Source organism: Asterias amurensis, chromosome 9 (assembly GCF_032118995.1).
Source record: "Asterias amurensis chromosome 9, ASM3211899v1".
Classification (NCBI taxonomy): Eukaryota; Metazoa; Echinodermata; class Asteroidea; order Forcipulatida; family Asteriidae; genus Asterias; species Asterias amurensis.
The window spans coordinates 19486355-19506015 of NC_092656.1; the positions used below are offsets into that span (position 1 = coordinate 19486355).

General features: G+C 36.7%; 1 protein-coding gene across 3 annotated transcripts in view; it reads left to right on the plus strand.

The window, feature by feature from the left end:
• The window catches only part of LOC139941467 (uncharacterized), a 168287-nt gene that overhangs the window by 121090 nt on the left and 27536 nt on the right, over positions 1-19661 (plus strand). Inside the window, exon 1 of one of the 3 annotated variants that reach the window (XM_071937987.1) lies at positions 11394-11877. The exons of the other annotated variants lie outside the window; for them this stretch is intronic. The gene's annotated coding sequence lies outside the window, so the exon portion shown is untranslated. Of the gene's footprint in view, positions 1-11393; positions 11878-19661 lie in introns of those variants that run through there. 3 annotated transcript variants of the gene reach the window in all.

Consider the following 19661-nt stretch of genomic DNA (forward strand, 5'->3'; position numbering starts at 1 on the left):
GCTGTGTCTAATCTGTCTTGATAAAACCCAATGTCCTGTTGGAATTTGTCGGCGGTAAATATATTACCAATGTAAAAACCTGACAACCACATCCTTATTATCATGAGGATTCTTTTCCTCTAAAGGTTGTTTTTTTAACGGGTTGAGTTTAACAACAGATTTTTTATTTATTTTAGTGGTCTGTGGGATCTGTATTTCAGTTTCCTTTTCTTCTCACTTGAAATGTCTTTGCGAAAGTCATCGCTGGCAATACATGTACTTCGGTAAATAAATTCTGTTGATTATTTGCTGTATTCCTAAACAAATGATTAACTACCCATTGCTCATCCTTCATAACATTACATTTCAAACAAAGTTTATGTTTCACAATAATCCTTGGTTTAGTTTCCTTTTCTTCTCACTTGAAATATAAATCATCACCAGTCACATTGTAAGTTGATAAATGCATAACGCAAATCTGTTTGCTGTCTTCTCAAACAAATTATAAATTGTGTGATGAAACCTTCACAACATTCCATTTTAAAACCCATTTTTGCTTTTTTCCCAAGAATCCTCGGTTTAGGAATACCTAACTTCCCAGCCAGACCTATCCACCCATTCACCCAAAGAAAAAAAAAGGCTTACAGAAACTACACCTATAAATAACACTTTCTTGTCTGACCCTGTCAGTTATGGATTGACCCCTGGGGGTCAGCAGGGGCTGTTACCATTCCTTCAATTGCTTGGTATTGAATACAATGTCAGTCAATGCAGACACTTTTGTTATGTGAGCCATTAAGGGTAGTGAGTCAAAACACCTTTCAGACACCCCCCCCCCCCCTTTCCAACCACGGAACAGCATGCTGTGTTCGCAGCTGTAGAACAGGCGTGAAAGTCTCCTGTACCTCTTTTGGGGATATTTCCTCTATTGAAGCGGAGTATTGACTGCTCCAATCTGTTTACCAACTATCCGGAACCAGCAGCGTAAATACTGAAATGGTTGGTGGCCTCATGCATCAACTCCACAGGGTCCTTTTCCCACAAATCTGTGCCAGAATTAAATTCTCACCAGAGTTCTGAATGTGACGCCAAATCCAAAACTTTGTCAAGTTTCTCTGATGATTCGGTTTCCCACACAATGAGATGTTGTTCAAGGCCCATTTGTTTTTATGGATGTGGTTTTTGAAAACGTTCCATTCCACACACCCACTTCTTTCTTTTGGTTTTTGAGGTGATCATTTCGTCAGCGTTTTCACGAAGTAGCACTCTACGTGCTTAAGGATTTTTGTACACATTTTTATTTTTTTTACATTTCTGTTGATAATGCACGAAGACCTACAATTCTATAATGTTTCGAAGCTCAGACAGCTTTACTTTTTTAATTAAGCTAATTAGTGTTTTCAATTTTGGCACAAACGTGGCATTTTTTGTTTTCACGAAGTAGCACCCGAACCTCTGTTTACCGTTGTATGCATGGCACGCACTCGAGTCGAAGTGTGGTAAAAACGTTTTCACGAAGTAGCACGCAAGTTGTGTGAGCGTGGCGCGCTGACCTAGTTTCAAAAATCAATACAAAATGCTGTGTTGTAGCATAGGCGAGTGCTACTTCCTGAAAACGCAAAAAGACATATTTTGCACTTTTGGGGTTTCACAAAGTAGCACGCATCTTCTCTTGTGTCTAGTTTCATAATTAATTATGCAAATGAGTCAAAATAAGACTAATTGATAAATTCAAGTCATCAAGTATCTACATTGAAAAATTTAAATGGAAATACTTTGAAGTTTTGAAGGGAGGCGGGTTTCTAAAAAGTATTCAACTTCAGAGGCCGTTTTCTTTGATTGTTGTTTTTTGCTGGTATAGCAGTGAGTGCTACTTCGTGAAACCGCTGACGATTTATATCCAAGGATGAAGTTTTCTTCTCATGAGACCACAATGATTAAAGGCAGTGGACACTATTGGTAATTACTCAAAATGATTATTAGCATAAAACCTCACTTGGTAACGAGTAATGGGGAGAGGTTGATGGTAAAAAGCATTGTGAGAAACAGCTCCCTGAAGTAATTTTCCATGAATTTGATTTCGAGACCTCAAGTTTAGAACTTGAGGTCTCGAAATCAACCATCTAAACACACACAACTTCGTGTGACAAGGGTGTTTTCTTCTTTCATTCTTATCTCGCAAGTTCGATGACCGATTGGGCTCAAATTTTCACAGGTTTGTTATTTTATGAATATGTTGAGATACACCAACTGTAAAGGCTAGTCTTTGACAATTACCGATAGTGTCCACTGCCTTTAAATACCAAGCATCAATGAATAACAAATATTCAAATTACTGAAATAAAAATTAAAAAATGTTTTTCTTTCTTTCTTGTGGTCGAATTCTTTGATGTGGTGAAAAAGATTAAATGTTGGCTCTGAAAAGACACCAGCTGTTTCCAGACCAAACACTCAAAATAGATTTACACAGTGTTTGTTCCCACATGATGTGTTACATAGCATGGTTAGTTACTTCTTATTTTCTACACCATGCAAAGCTTCAAACGTCACTGTTTTTAAGCTATTGGTTGGAATCATGTATTATCCCTGTATTAGTTTTTGTGTTACTTGTACAAAATTAGGAACAATTAGGAAACCAACATTCTGTAACAATAACTTGCTTTTAAATCCTTCAGAATGGCTTAACTTTCGCTCACTCCCACCCGCTGCTTTCTTCTCTTATTTAATTTTTTGTCCAACTCCACTCCATTCATCTTGTTATCCATGTTTTGATATCCACACACAAACCTGTGTCTGTTTATTCAAAAAACATTTGTCATGTGAAGGATAAGATTTATTTTGTTCACAAGAGGCGCAAGGTCAGTAGAGATTACTGAGGTCTACGCCCCATTCCACTCCCCTCAATCCTGGAGGTCCTGACTGACGGTAGAGAGCATAATCCAGAAGGAAAAGGCTGTTGTGCGGTAAGGTATGACACACAACCTGTCCTGGTATGAGTCTCGCTGATTGAATTTGACGTGTTGGGTTCCTTGGGTGTAGACTACCACCCCATGCACTGGTATTCCCAGATCACTGTCGTGATTAAATTGAAAGCGTTTTTAATTTTGGCTTGCATTATGGATACGCTAAATTCTTCATTTTAAGAGATGGATTGATTAATTATTCATTTACATGATGATTTTGATACATTCCAACTGATTGATTTTAGGAAATGTCTAACCATAAAGATAAAAAAAGAAAGTGATTTCATCTTCTGACAAAACACCTTCTAACATTGGTTGAGCCTTAACTCAAGATAGCTACATCATGAAATGGGTCAACAAGAAACTTGTGTAGAATGAAGACCTAGAGTTGCCAATTATAAAGAGATAACTCCACAAATAGCTTTAAAGATGTTTTAGGGGATCAGTCAGTAACAGTCATTGACGTCAAACAACAACACATCAATTTGTAGTAATTCAGTGTGGTTTCTGTTCACACAAAAGCATAGCTGATGATACTTCCTAAAGCAGAGTCAGTGATGGTGCAATATACAATTTTGGCCAGTATCTGTCTAAGCTGAGTACACTTTGGCTAAATTCTGTTCTACGGAACTTTGTGTCCTTTTTTGACTGAACTGAAAGGCAAACCATAAATATTATATGATCAGCATAAGTTACGTGGATACAAGTTTCCTATAATTTATGTTACAATTAGTCCAGTGACCGTTTCTGCATCACGAAACATTGAACTGCCCATATTTGTGGTTGGTGGTATATTTCCTTTAAAGCCTTGTGGATGTACCAGTACAGCAGACATACCTTTGGCCACACTCAATCCGCCATACATGCCTGCTCTCTGACCTTGCGCTCATTGCAATACCATATTTATTTAATAGGTGCTACACTTTCCTATGTCAGCATGAATCAAGCTGGTTATAGATAGATTATTATCTCGCTTAAAGGGGAAAAAACATTGGTGTCAATATTAGGATCACAAAATCTATGTGTATTACTTCCTCCATTTTACCAAGTCATCTAACTGCAGTTGAATAGTTGTGAAAAAGCTTGGGAAACTTTAAGGCAGTGGACACTTTTGGTAATTACTCAAAATAATTATTAGCATAAAATTTATTCTTGGTGACGAGTAATGGGGAGAGGTTGATGGTGTAAAACATTGCGACAAATGGCTCCCTCTGAAGTGCCATAGTTTTCGAGAAAGAAGTAATTTTCCACGAATTTGATTTCGAGACCTCAGATTTAGAACTTGAGGTCTCGAAATCAACCATCTAAACATACACAACTTCGTGTGACAAGGGTGTTTTTTTCTCCATTAATATCTCGCAACTTCGACGACTGATTGAGCTCAAATTTTCACAGGTTTGTTATTTTATGCTTATGTTGAGATACACCAACTGTGAAGGCTAGTCTTTGACAATTACCAAAAGTGTCCACTGCCGTTAATAGGAACAACAAGAAAACTGTTTGAAATGCTTTGTTGCTGAATAAATTATGGTATGTTTACCAAAATAATATATGACTGGTATCAAAAAGTGTGGTGTCGACAAACCACAAGGTTGAATAATTTTGATACAACTTGTGCTCCAGGCTTGAATTTAATTGCATGCCACACCAACAGCAACGTTGGTACACCCTTTAAAGTCAGTCCACATATTTTCTGCTTGAAATCTATATTGGCCCTTATCACCAAGGAATTTGTTGGGTCAAAAATGATATGAAAAGTCTGTGAGGTTCCCAGAGTATCTAAGACGAGACATCAGGCGGAGAGATACTCCTAAGTGCAGGGCTGGAATTTCAAGGGGCAAGGACATTTATTGGAAATAGTGCATCCATCAGAAACTGATTATAGTAAATGGGGCATATGAAGGGTGAGGAGGGTCATTCTCAGAGTACATCAAGATCTAGGAAGTCAACCACGATCGCTGTCAATCACTCCTTCATGTTGTTCTAATAGACCTTATGCACATGACGTCATTTCAGTAGGGCGCCCTCACCTAGAGGTCAAAAAGAGGTTGTTCATTGGCCAATCCTGTGCGCCGCGCGTACAAATCTGTGCGTTTTGATTGTTTCGTCACCGTTTTTCCACTAAGATGGCCGCTGGATGACGTCAATGCATAAGGCCTATTCTTTCTTTATCACAAATGAGAGATGTTTTGAGTTGGTTTTAAAATGTTCAACATTTATTAAATTTATTGTTTTAGAAAAAAATAAAATATATAAATTGATTTAGTTTTCATTGACCTAATAAATTTACTAGATAGCAAGTTACAAATTTAATCTTGTAATGTTTGCCTCATTTCATTGGGCATACCATGGAACTCCATGCTCATACATTTATATGAGGTGATAAGCATAAAAAAAAAGGCTAGTTTATATTTAAAGCCATTAAACACTTTCGGAACAGAAAAAAAAAAAAAGTTCACAGGTTTACAAATAACTTACAGGGTTAAAAGAAGGTAATGGTAAAAAAGACTTCTCTTTAAATATTATTCCATGAAATGCTTTACTTTTTGAGAAAGCATTGAAACAATTATCAATTGTCGACATCGAGAATTACGGATTTATAGTAAACGCATGTCATGACACGGCAAAACGTGCGAAAACAAGAGTGGGTTTTCCCGTTATTTTCTCCCGACTCCCATGACTGATTGAGCCTAAATTTTCACAGGTTTGTTGTTTTATATATAAGTTGTGATACACGAAGTGTGGGCCTTGGGACAATATTGTTTACCGAAAGTGACCAATGGCTTTAAAGCGGATGGGAGTCAAAGTAAATTTACAAGTTGACATTGTTTTCCAATTGTGGCGCAAAAATAAATTGCTTCACTTTCGCAATTTGCATGATGTTGAACCAAGCTCTAGAAGAATAAAAAGGACGTCTTCTTCAAAATAATTTTATTTTGGTTTTTACAAACATAGTACTCTTTACTGAAGGAAGGAAACTACAGTTCCCCTTCTTTAATGGCTATACCATGCAAAGCTCTTTTATCTAGTTAGAGGTTGTTTCAACAAATTTACTCACCACAAATATTTCCCAATCGATCTTTGTCCTGTGAAACATGATGTGGTTGTTTGTTTAATGATGATGGAAAATGTAATAGCAACCATTCTTGATAAGGAACCAGAAATAACTTTAAAGTTCATGTAGAAATTCATTCGCTAAATATTATTACATACATCTGGCAATGAAACCCACATGATGGTAGAAATCTATTTCAATACCTCCGTGATGAAACCAAATGCCTTGTAAGTGAACTTGATCACAGGAGTTCAAAGCCTGAGGAAACCTGTAAACAAGGATGCTTGCTATGTGAACCAGAATCACAAGGGTTGACCCCTACACTCTTCAAGGATTATTTATTCTGGGTTGTTTCTAATGTAAAAGAAACACGTTGCCTTGGATCGGTCGAGTTGGAAAGCGTTTTGAAAAGCGTTTGTAACCGTTGGTTTTAAAATGCAATGATCCACACAAACATGCCTCGATATTGCATGGTTTTCCTTTTACCTCGTCGACTAACATAACACGGTCAGCCATATATGGGAGTCAAAATTTTGACTCCCATAAATGGCCTACCGTGTTAGTTCGCACAGTAAAAGGAAAACCGCGTAATTTCGAGGCAAACTTGTGTGGATCATTGTATTCTACTTTTAAAACATCTTTCTACCCATATGCATTGTATAAAAAAAACGGTTACAAACGCTTTTTATAGACCAACTCGTCCGATGCAAGGCAACGTGTTCCTTTAATGTCCCTTCGAAGGACAAAACAGCTACAGTTAAGTATATTGCTGAAGGACACAAGTGCCATGACCTGGGCTTGAACCAGCACCCTGCTGATCGGAAACACCCAAACTTGTGTTCAAAAGCAACTTCTTTTAAAACCAATTCAGTCACAATTTCAAAATCTACACATGTTAGTAATTGCCCAATATCTGACACGTTTTGGTGGGGGTTTTTTTCTTTGTTTTTTTTAATTTATAACCAAAAACATTTTGTGCAAATTAACTTTTGCACAATATTCTTAACCTGAAAGTCATGAACATCAGCGGACTTTGAACAGGAAATTAATTTTTCATTTCTATCAACAAGGGATTCAAAATGCCATCACATGAGGTTTAGTCTCTCGATAACTGTTTTGAATCACGGAGGAATTCAAGGAATAAATCGTTTTCAATGACTACTGGCTATTGGCCAATGCTTTAAAGGAACGTTACAGAATTGGTAAGAAACAAAAATCGTGAAGATCACAGATTTACATGAAACTTACACAGTCTATGATGATGATAGTTGAAAACATCCCTTGCAATATTTTTGTCTGAAATGTCATATTTGATGAGAAATAAATAATCTAACTTTGCGTTTGGAGTTTATCGCTCAGTGAGCGTTTTATTCATTTTTATTTTGGCATCGATGCAATGCAAAATTTGCAATCGGTTTTTCACTATTCTCTCGTGACCCAGACGGCCGATCGATCTTAAACTTCTACAGGTTTGTCAGTTTATGTATGTATGGTGGATTACATAAAGTGCTTACACTGCAAGCAACTGTTTTGTTAGCAAAAACCAATTCAGTAATGTTCCTTTAAAGAAAATCATTTAATGTTGGAGGGAATGACTAGATCGTTCAGTAGATATCCTTTTTAAATAACGACTCATTATTTTAAAAGTGCATCTACGAACTCTTTACCCTCATCAAATGATTATTCACAAAAGTGCAAATGTGAAAAATCATAGTGGATTATTAAATGATATTAATGACAAAAGGTGTTTTAACAAATCAAGTAATTAAGAAAGTCTCTGTTTATGTCAAAGTGATCAATCATGTCCCTATTAACAGGACGAATCAACTGTTTACAATTACGATCTTGTACTTAAATTTATTTTTAATGACCATTGTTCTAAGCTTTCCTTTACCAGCCATACACTGAGTCTAGATCCACATTTCAAACAAGCTTCCCATAAAATGAATTTAAAGGAAGTAACATTGTGTGAAAGACGGAAATACAATCAAACATCTGGATTTAATGGTGTGGTACTGACCCTAATCACATACCAATCTCTCTCAACAAAAATCTCCTGACAGATATTAAAGAGGAAAGATGTCAGAAGAGAATTAAGTTTTTCAGGAGGAAGATAGTTCCGGGTGTTTAATGCTTGATCAGGGTTTAACTTAAAGGGCAAGATATTCCTGCTTCTTTAGTCTGATTTCAGATTTTTTTCATTTTTTGCCCTTGGGAAAATCAGAAAAACTGTGATCAAATGGCCTGAAAAGTCTATTAAAGCATATACCACATGTACATGTAGGTCAGCCGGTGTACAAAATGCAATGTTTCTACTTTTCTCCGAGGATCTCATGCCTGTTTAAATGTTTAAAGGCAGTGGACACTATTGGTAATTACTCAAAATAGTTATTAGCATAAAACCTTACTTGGTAATGAGTAATGGGGAGAGGTTGATGGTATAAAACATTGTGAGAAACGGCTCCCTCTGAAATGCCATAGTTTTTGAGAAAGAAGTAATTTTCCACGGATTTGATTTTGAGACCTCAGATTTAGAACTTGAGGTCCCGAAATCAACCATCTAAATGCACACAACTTCGTATGACAAGGTTTTTTTTTTTCTTTCATTGTTATCTCGCAACTTCGATGACCGATTGAGCTCAAATTTTCACAGGTTTGTTATTTTATGCATATGTTGAGATACACCAACTGCGAAGGCTAGTCTTTGACAATTACCAATAGTGTCCACTGCCTTTAAATGATTTAAAGTAGGAAGTTGGTATTGAGTGGAATGCTACATTTCAATTTGTTGCCAATTTTACAGACAATAAATTTGTTTGAAGGCTGGTAAAAGGCTGGTAAACTTCTACAATTGGAGTTGTTATATATTTCCTGTTTGCAACAAGAAATATTTGTTATTCCAAGAGTAATAATAATAATTTAAGATTTATATTGCCCGCCCCCCCCCCCCCTCCATACAATTGAAAGTCACTGGTCAGTTACACTTATGTAAAAGAGATCAGATTTAAGAAAGCAATGCAAACAACTTACAATTGACATATAAATAATATTGGGTGCATTCGTTTAGCTTCCCTGGGTCGACCGCGGTGTGTGGCAGGTTTTTTTCCCAGGAGGAACGTGGGTAATGATCAGCACACGTTCGTCCTGGAGGAAAAAAAACGCCACACACCGGGGTCGACCCAGGGAAGCTAAACGAACGCACCCATTATATGTGTCAATTGTAATGAACTCTGCTTGTAACTAGAGAGAGTCTAAACTAGTTCAAATATAGAAACATTTCCCTGGTGTATTCTTCAATATTTCCTGCGAGTAACATTTCAGATTATAACTAATATTTTATAACCTTGGCAAAATTTTCTTAAAATGTGAAGCAGAACATTCGTGGTTGTCAGTTATGATTAATACTAATTGGGCACTGGTTACAAGGGGGCGTTTTGACATTAGCTCTGATCTTTGCCTTCAGCAAATTTGTAACATTTGGCCGAAGTTGTTAACACTGCTTCCTGAAATCTGAACTGTGTTGCATAAGAGAATTTTTTATTGACCGGTTGTTACTTTAATTTAAGAATCCAACTTGTAGCCTATAACATTACCATTCAGTTTAATTGTGATAATTACCCTATTTCCTGGTCCATAAAGAATTCCATTAATCTTTCAATATCTCAGTTGGGAGTGATTCACTTCCTGGATAAATAAAAAAAAATCAGCTGTTTTTGTTGATGTTATCTTTTCCTGGATAAAGTTGTTGAGAAGTTGCAGAAACCTCTAATTCAAGTATGATGATGGGTTCTTCTGGTCGAGATTGAGGGGGACTTTTTTTGCGAAGGAAGCGTTTTTAAAACATTTATATTTTTGTTTTCCCCTGATGTCATTTAGAAGTTATTTGATCAAATCATGTGAGGTTCATGTATGTTATTGTTTAGATATTGTTTCTGTGATGTGATGTTATCTTTTAAAGGTGGGGTCATACTTTGGTATTGACCCCTGGAAAAAAAAAACATTATTATTAATTTTTTAGTAGTATGCATCCTGCCAAATTATTCTGTCTGATGTGTCCTCATTGCTTAGAAATTAATAAAGCATGTCGTCAAATTTAAATCTCCAAAGATTGATGCAGTTGACTTGTGGAAATTTCAATGGTGTCCATTTAAATGCTGCCCTCAATACAGCCAGAGATGCGGTTAGTACTCATTGTCACTTTACTTCACTCCGATGAAATTGACATTTTTTTTTTTTTTTTTTTATTTTTGCAGTTTTCTCAATTAATAGTCAGCACTGTTTTTATTCAACTTTAACTTTCACATGTGACTATATTTTATGGTATCTTTCTAGATCATTTTGCCGGTAAATCAGAATTACATTGAAAAACAAAAATACGATGACTACCTTTAAACACATATATGCTAGGATAGGAAATATTCTAGATAAATAAATGGACCACTTAGTGGGACAATTTATTTTCACTCTCAGATGCCGTACAAGGAAATGAAATAGTTAATTTCAAATTGACATTAGGATTGATGTCAAACGAACAGTTACATTTTCCTTTGTTAGCTTTTTGTTTCGCGGAGGGCAGCAGCTGTTTTAATTTTGTAAATAAACAAAGGAAATTAACTTCACTGCAGCGGAGCGAGTTCTTAATTGGTCTTAATGTTTCAACTAGCTTGCTCTAGTCATTGTCAGGTAGAATACTATAGTAAGACAAGTTCTCAAAAGAACATAATATACGGCATGGTGTTTATACCGCAAACCGAATATAAATTGATACCTCACCATGCAACGCCTCAAATCCCATAAACAAAGGAAATGTTGTAAAATTATTTCATTGTGTGATAATAAACCTGTGAAATTATTGTAATTACAAAGTGACAAACAGTGGTTTTAATTGCACAAAGACAGGCAGTAGTTTTAATCATTGAGGTTTTTTTTAACACAACTGAATTGCCACAGCAGTAGTCAGTGTAGCATGGCTTGTTATTACAAGCTGAAGCACTTTGCACTGCTGTCTTGCAGCACAGATATGACCTGGGTTGGGTCCAGTGTGTAACAATCATTGTTGATCAGGCAAGACTTAGGGTGTCACATACTCTACTTTGTGTTGATGTGAATGGCCATTATGTGGACAATAGTGTAAGAAGCTCCTTTGCGTGGGGCCCTATCCTGTCTACTTTGCATTCACACACACTGCATGCGTTAGTAGTACAACACAACCCCATATCGAGAGCTCTAAGCCGAGGTTGTGATTGGCCAGCTAGCCATGCAAAGCTGGCTTGTGATTGGTGGATACAGGGCCTGGGATGTAGGCAGTGTATAGCCACACAGTGCAGAGTGCCTCTCTCTAGAGTGATTATGTGCAGTGCATGTGTTTGCTATGCCCATTGTGAGAAAGGCTTCTCTACTCTGTACACTTGGTACACTGTGAAGCACATCATCCAGTGAGGGATTATACAGTAACCTGCGTAGTGTGTTGCATCGCATATGGACTGAATTCGATTCACATTGTGTGATACCGTAGAGATCTTCGTATTATGCACAGGTAGCGAATGACTAAGGGAGCTAGCTAGGCCGGGCTGCGGAGTGAGTTGAAGCAGAGAGTTATCACCCAGTCTCTAGTTAACAATGCCAACGTACTGATCATGTGGATAAGCTTTACAATCAGATCGCCAGTTGAAGAGGAATGATTTTCTAAATTCTCTTGTTGAAGTCTTTCTCGGCATATCTGAATCTCATGGAATATTACAACCGTGGATTTTATAGTTGCGTGGCGCACTGCCTGGCAGTGAGTTGGCCCTTTATTTCAAGGGGAGTGGAACATAACCCAGACAGGACACACAGCGTGTAGGCCGGTGTTTTTTGTCATGAACCACTGACCCCCTACATGTAAGTATTATTGTTTTGATGGACAGGGAGCCAGTGGCTGGCAGTGCAGCTAGTCACTGTGCCTTGAACTCGGAGAGACTTCTGGCTCTGGGGGAGCTGTGTACAGTGCACTAAACAAAGGGTCTCTCTGTACATGAGCTTGTGTGACTGGCAGCAGGGCACGGTGTGATCACACAGGGCAAAGATTTGATGTTTTCTTTAGCTCCTGGAGTGTGCTAGCACCGTATCATCTTTGTCTTCATTCATATAAATAGTCTTCTCTTTTTTTCCCCTTTTTTAGAGCAGACAGTGTACGTGGAGTGGTGTCCTTTGTTGATAGAGACGATGCAAATCATTTAAACTTAATAGTGTGAATTTTCTTGAGACTTTGTTTATCACCTCATGAAATTTTTTTTGTCATTCACAGCTTGATTTGTTGAGTGACGAATCGTCACTGATTCGGGCTTGTGATTTTTTTTTTATTTTTTTTTTTAGAAACTGCTATGCTGCCGGTTACCTTTGTTCTGTATTTTGTCATTTTAACTCCCAGTAATTTTGTATTGTGAATCTGACTCTGTAATATAATTTGTTTTATACTTTTCATTTCAGTTGATTTAGAGTGAACGAATGTTTCCCAAATGTTGACAATCTAAAACATTGTACTTATCCGCTTCCTACTGTACTAGACAAACACACTTCACTGCTTATTATAAACGCCAATCAAGCGCGCACTTCCCTCTCCAATTTATTAACAGAACCGACACGGTCTACATGACAACATTTTTAACACTCCTTTTAATTTCCGTTTTAATAAAAATGAAGCCAGTCACATATTTCATGTTATTCATGCTTCGGTACAGGTGAGAAATAATCCTAAAAAAATCATTGTCGATAGTTTTGACGGCCAATGGGGAATTGAAATTCTCCCGTAACTTGATCATCTATTGATATTTATTTTTCCTTCAGTTTACTTTCTTTGTTTTCATTCTTAAAAAAATCTTGTTTTTAAAAACAAAAACATTGGGTATACTGTCAATGAAAAAATTTGACAACTCAGATTTTATGAGATAAAAAAAAAATTAGCTGTTGCAAACAATTACCAACCAAAAGGACTGATGGTATAAATGCAAAAAGCAACTCAGATTATATGTTAATTTCTAACAGTATAAAATGTCTTTTGTCGATTCGGAGGTTCGTTTGTTACCCAATAAACCACACTGCGCCTGAAATCAATCACATTTTACTAACAGGTTTTAGACCACTGAGGTAGAATGGGAAAACCCTGCGCTAATACTGCAAATCAATCATGCTTAGCAAGAGCACAAGGACTACCAGTTAGGCTTAGATCATTGTGAAACTGGATTAAGTGTCCTACATTTATTAGATTCTAAAAGATAAAAACATTAGTTAAAACATATAGGAGAAGGTTTTAAGGGTCAAAGGTTTAGATAACATCCCTCTTTATCATCTTAATCTGCATTCCCAAATCCATCCAAACACATTTTTTACACCAACCATAAAAAAAACTGTTTCATTTTAGGTGTCAGTCAAAGCATTCAAAATTGTTCAGGCCAAACAAAGCGTACTGCTTTGTGAGAACTCCCCCACAACAAAATGGTACTTATCCAAAAGTCTTGTTCAAATTAGTAATAGTAACAATGTACTGTACATGACTATTCAAAAATGAAAGGGGGGTGGGAAAAACAGCATTAATTCATGTGTATCGATGCCTGTTAAACTTATATTTTTCAGTATTTTTCCTGCCAATAGTTGTTTTCTCTGTTAAATCTAGTAAATCTAACTTCAGAAACATCAACAGTTTACAGTTTTTAATTTTTAAGAGTGGGCAGGAAAAATCAGAAACTGACCTGACCTATATTTGTTTTAATCTCATCATTATTGCTTGATATCCCCTGTCACTATAAATTACCTGAGCTGTGTATTATATTTAAACAAGATGTAACCATGGCTTGTTTCCCCGCAGTGAAAGGGGGAGGAACAACCCACCCCCTTCCCCCAAATCTGGACTTGACCTTAAGCTATGCTAAAGTTGAATCTTCATAATTAAATTAGCACCACTATTTGGATTTTTACAAATTGGAACTCCTTCTCTGCGTTTAGAAGTGAAGTCGTTGCAGGAGATCATTTTGTTGTTTTGTTACTGTGTAGCAGCTTGCAGTAAAAGGTCATTTTCTTTATTACCCTAGGGGCTGTTGGGTACGGTCACTTCCTGCTTAAGAATCCAGGCGCTCTGCCGTGCTTTGCGCAAAGAGACGTCCCCCAGTTTAATCTGACCACTCAGGCATGGTTCACAAATCATTTGTCATAATTTCTGTCAGTTGTAAAAAAATACTCTTTCTTTGTGAATGGAGTCGTACTTAATATGTGTTTCTTGTGAGGGTTGGGAGACGAACCGTAACTGAACAACTGATTGTAGAGAGGGACACTGGTGCTTTTTATTGTTTTGTTAGGAAGGAATTCAATTGTTGATTTGGAATAACTAGATTGCCTGTGAATAAAGTCAATCTCTTAAAGTTGTTTTGGCAGGTGAAGCTTTCATGGAATGAGTTCAGTGGAATATGAAATTGGAAATAGTTTGTTTTTCAGTCTGTTTTGTTAACCTCCGTGAGGGAAGGAAATTTACTGACTGACAAGGAAGTTAAGGTGAAATGATTACGATCAGAATCCGCTTGAGCGTTTCAGAATATATAATGTGGTCGGCACCCATGTTGTACTTTAACTTAAAAAGGGTTTTAAATCATGTGGCTGATCTACAAAGTTCAAAGAAACCTTCAGATATACCGTTACATGTTGCTGCACCTAATTTGACTGCATTAGCGCTGGTGCCATGGTTGGGCAGGCGTAGAACGGTCTGGCAGATCTCTTCAGCATATCTCTGTAGTTCAGATCGGTAGACACAAATTATTGCAATTGATTAGCTCATTTACTGAGCTGTCTGGCGGGAAAAGTACATGTAATACTGGAGTTCCACACTGGAGTAATTGGCCCTCCTGCAATACATTGTGTCTGCATGTTTACTTATCATTGAATAGACCATGCCCCATTTATGTCCATCCTCTTAACCCAAGCAAAAATGTGTAACTTTGGCCAGATGGAAAAAAGGTTATGTCTCCCATTTATCACAAGTGTACTTGATCAACCTTTTTTTTTTTTTTCAGTGCATAATTGAGGAGGTGGTTGTTATAAATATGGGCCAGATTTTCAAAGGTTACGTGTGGGTTCAAATCCCCAGCCGTGACACTTTTGTCCTTAAGCAAGACACTTAACCATTGCTTCGTCCTTCGGATGGGACGTAAAGCCGTCAGTCCCATGTGTTAATGTGTAACGCATGTAAAAGAACCCAGTGCACTTATCGAAAAGAGAAGGGGTTCACCCCGGTGTTCCTGGTTGTGGCTGCTTCATGCGCCGTAGCACCTTGTAAACCCTTATAAGTGCTACATAATTGGGTCTCGGAATCCATCACTGCAATAACCTATCTTTCTGAAAGTTATACTCAGCGCCTTGAGTACCTTGTTTGGTAAATACGTGCGCTATATAAGACTTGTTATTATAACGTTTCTCATGTGTTGTTGATGGGGTTGCCAACTTTGTATTTGATTGAGTGGGAAAATGCAGTTCTTCGGCATTTCGCATGAAGTATGATTATGAACCAGGCTTAGCTTACTTAAAGGAACACGTTGCCTTGGATCGGTCGAGTTGGTCTTTGAAAAGCTTTTGTTATGAATGCATATGGGTAGAAAGATGCTGTAAAAGTAGAATACAATGATCCACACAAACATGCCTCGAAATTGTACGGTTTTCCTTTTACCTCGTCGACTAACACGGTCGGCCATTTATGGGAGTCAAATTTTTGACTCCCATAAATGTCCGACCGTGGTAGTTCACACAGTAAAAGGAAAACCACGCAATTTTGAGGCAAACTTGTGTGGATCATTGTATTCTACTTTTAAATTATCTTTCTACCCATATCTTTCCAACCATATGCATTTTATAACAAACGGTTACAAACACTTTTTTATAGACCAACTCGTCCGATCCAAGGCAACGTGTTCCTTTAACTTTGTTCATTTCAATTTTTCAACCTATGGTTGAAATAGCCTTGCTACATGTATATGTCCTAACTTAGCTTGACTTCAAGGGATTTGTGTTTTATCTAAATGAAATAATAGTATTTGAGTTATGCTGGTATCCTTGTTGTCTACACTTACTAAAGGGAACAATATGACTTTTGTGTTTTTTGAGTCATAAAGTAAACTTGATTCCTAACAAATGTTTACATTCCTAAGGCAACCTATCGACAAACAAACACTATGTTACAATATAAGAATTTCCAACAAGATAAAATGATCAACATTTTAAACCTGCAATGAGGCATTGTTTGATTCTAGTCCAGACTGATGAACTTTTTAAAATAAACTGCAAAATTAATCAAATTACCTCAATTACAGAATAACATGAATGATTACACATTCACTGGGCTTCCTTCCTTCCTTCCTGCGGGTTCAATGTCAAAATGCAAGTCATTATGAATGAATAATTATCTTTAGCGTCAAAATGTTTAATTTTATAGAAGCGCTGTCGTTGTACCCATGAGTTAACATAATTCAGAGGATGATAAATGACCTGTTAAAGTAACAACACATCAGTTGTGACACTTACATTAAAGGGAAGGTATACGTTTGGTAATTGTCAAAGACCAGTCTTCTCACTTGGTGTATCCCATCATAACCATAAAATAACAAGCCTGTGAAAATTTGGGCTCAATTGATCATCGAAGTTACGAGAAATTGATGAATGAAAAAAACACCCTTGTTGGACAAATTAATTAGTGAGAAATTACCTCTTTCTCAAAAACTACGTTACTTCAGAGGGAGTCGTTTTCCACAATGTTTTATACTATCAACAGCTCTCCAATGCTTGTAAACAAGTCTGTCAGTTTTAAGTAAATGTTTGTTTTTGAGTAATTACCAAACGTGTACCTTCCCTTTAACCCTCATTGATTTATGGATATCAAGCCCTTGGTATCTTCCTTTGCATTTATAATTACACTATCATAGTATACTGGTAGAGCTTACAGGGTTATGTATTTGCTGTAATTCTGATATTGTGTATGCCATATGCTTTAATTGGTACTGTGGTGCTTACACCCTTTTATCAAAATGCTGGTCAAACTGACTGATTGTAAAAAGGAACATGTTGCCTTGGATCGGTCGAGTTGGTCTTTGAAAAGCGTTTGTAACCGTTTAAAAAAAAATGCATATGGGTAGATAAGAAAGATGTTATAAAAGTAGAATACAATGATCTACACAAATATGCCTCGAAATTGCACGGTTTTCCTTTTACCTTGTCGACTAACACGGTCGGCCAACCGTGTTTGTTCGCACAGTAAAAGGAAAACCACGCAATTTCGATGCAAACTTGTGTGGATCATTGTATTCTACTTTTAAAACATCTTTCCAACCATATGTATTTTATAAAAAAGGGTTACGAATGCTTTTTATAGACAAACTTGTCTGATTCAAGGGACGTGTTCCTTTAACTAAGGGTAGCTGTTTTATGAGATACACTTGCTCTAAAATGAGATATCGTCCTTTCCCTGAAATTATTGAATATTTTCAAAGATGTTCCTTCCTCCATGGTGAGGATTATACATGTAGGAGTTTTAATTTTATGGTTTTTTCCGGCGATTGATGTTGCAGGTTTTTTTTTTTATAAGATCATTTATCTTGAGCTACTTATCTGTGGTTTTTTAATCCAACATGTTCAAACAAACTGAATATTAACAGAATTAATTGAATTAATTCAAACACTACAGCTCGCCATATGGAATGGTTTCCACCAGTATTTATATAGAAGAAGCCATGTTAAAAGAAAGCATCATCATTAAAATTGATAAACATGTGGTATTGTTTTTGTTTCTCCTGGAGGTAGAAATATCATGCCACATTTTCTAGACAAGTAAGAAGTCTCTCTTCCTCCATGCTATAATAACGAGACAGTCAGCCCCAAGTGGTTTTGATTAGTGGGGTGGTCAAGAAGTGGCAAATGGCTTTTCCTTATAGTCTCTGATTGGCCTTGATGATAGACGATAAATCATATTAGGAATAATGTGCCGGTATGTAAGTCTTGAAGCTTTTAATGCTCGGAGGAACGGTTGGAGTTGATGGTTTGCAATATTATTCCTTGTGGATGTGTGACATGGACAGATGAGTATTTCTGTAGGATCATATATCATCGGCGACGCGAGGGACTGTTTTTATGTCAATTTCATTCCAGAAGAGATTAAATGCTCATTCATTCACTGAGTAGCAGACAATAGTTCAGAATTCATATTGTTTTCATAATTGCTGTTTTACTGTTTTAACAATTCATTGCGATGCATTGTTTGGTCCGTTTGAGTGCATTTTCCCAAAATGTTTATATCAAATATTAAGGGGTGTGTCAACCTCTAGTCTTATCCACAACCTCAATCTTTGTAAATCTGGGTCGTGCGCATCACAAAGAACCAAGTTTGGTTAAATGTTCGCCAGCATAAATCAACCTGGAAATCAGCCGTTGGAAGTGAACGTATCAGGGGACGGTAATATATCTCTCTCGCCCTGTGTCTGCTCAATTCTTTTCAAACCTAGCATCAATCGTTTCCCTGAAGAGCCTTTTCTTCAAATATCTTATATTTATATCATATAACATTCTCTTCTGAGATATCATTTCTACAATATTCATATTCATACATCGTTAATGCTTTGTACGGTTCATTATATTTGCAACATAATCTAAACCTGATCAAACTTTCATAACGTAGCGTGATAAACTGCACCATTAATTAATCATTCATATAGCATAGTACATTGCATTGGACGTTTAGCAGAAACACTCTGTTTCCCGGGCAATGCAACAATGAAAAGCAACATGGCGGAAGAAAACACATCTGTTTATGAGGAATGCGGATTGATTTTTGATTTATTTAGAACAAATTTGGTTGTCAATACATTCTATAAATCATCTATACCCTCTGCTCAGTATGTTTTCTGTATTGATTAGTGTATGCATTGCACATTGCATTGATTATGGTATTAAAGGCAGCAATTTTGGTAATTACTCCACACAGTAATGATCATAAAAAAAAAACTTACTCTGTAAAGAGCATTGTAGGGCTGTTGATATTTAAAAAAAAACATTGTTAGAAACGTTCCCCTGTGTAGTAATGCAGTTTTAGAGAAAAACAGGAAAAGAGGTAACAAACAATCTGTTTAGTCAAAATGTTGTTAAGCAGAAGATTGGGCCAATTTGTGAATGTCTTCAAAAATAAAAAGCCTTTAAAGAAAAAAAAAGTTTCAAAGTTATGAAGCCAAATGACTTTTCGCAATATTTATGAATCATCAATGAAGATTGCATGATTGACAAATGTAAGCCAATATTAATAGGTAGGCCTATGTGCCTCCGAAATACAGAAGAAATAGGATTGATGGAATGACATTGTGAGTTGACCAAATCAATTTTAATCAAATCTACTGTCAAAAATATTTCCCTTCCCAGTATAAATCAGAATGTAGGTCAGTAATTCTAAAATGAAATTTCAGTCTTAAAATGCTTGGGGCGTAGACACTAACTGATCCAAAACTTCACTCGACAATTTCAACACATATCATGTATTTCCTGAATCAAGACTCTTTGAAGTGCAGAAACAACAAGCCACATGTCTTTTTTGTTGGTACCCTGCTGTCTGAGACCTTTAATGGTGTCCTCCCGATGAAGCTTGGAGATTGCAGGCTCTTGTTTCTTTA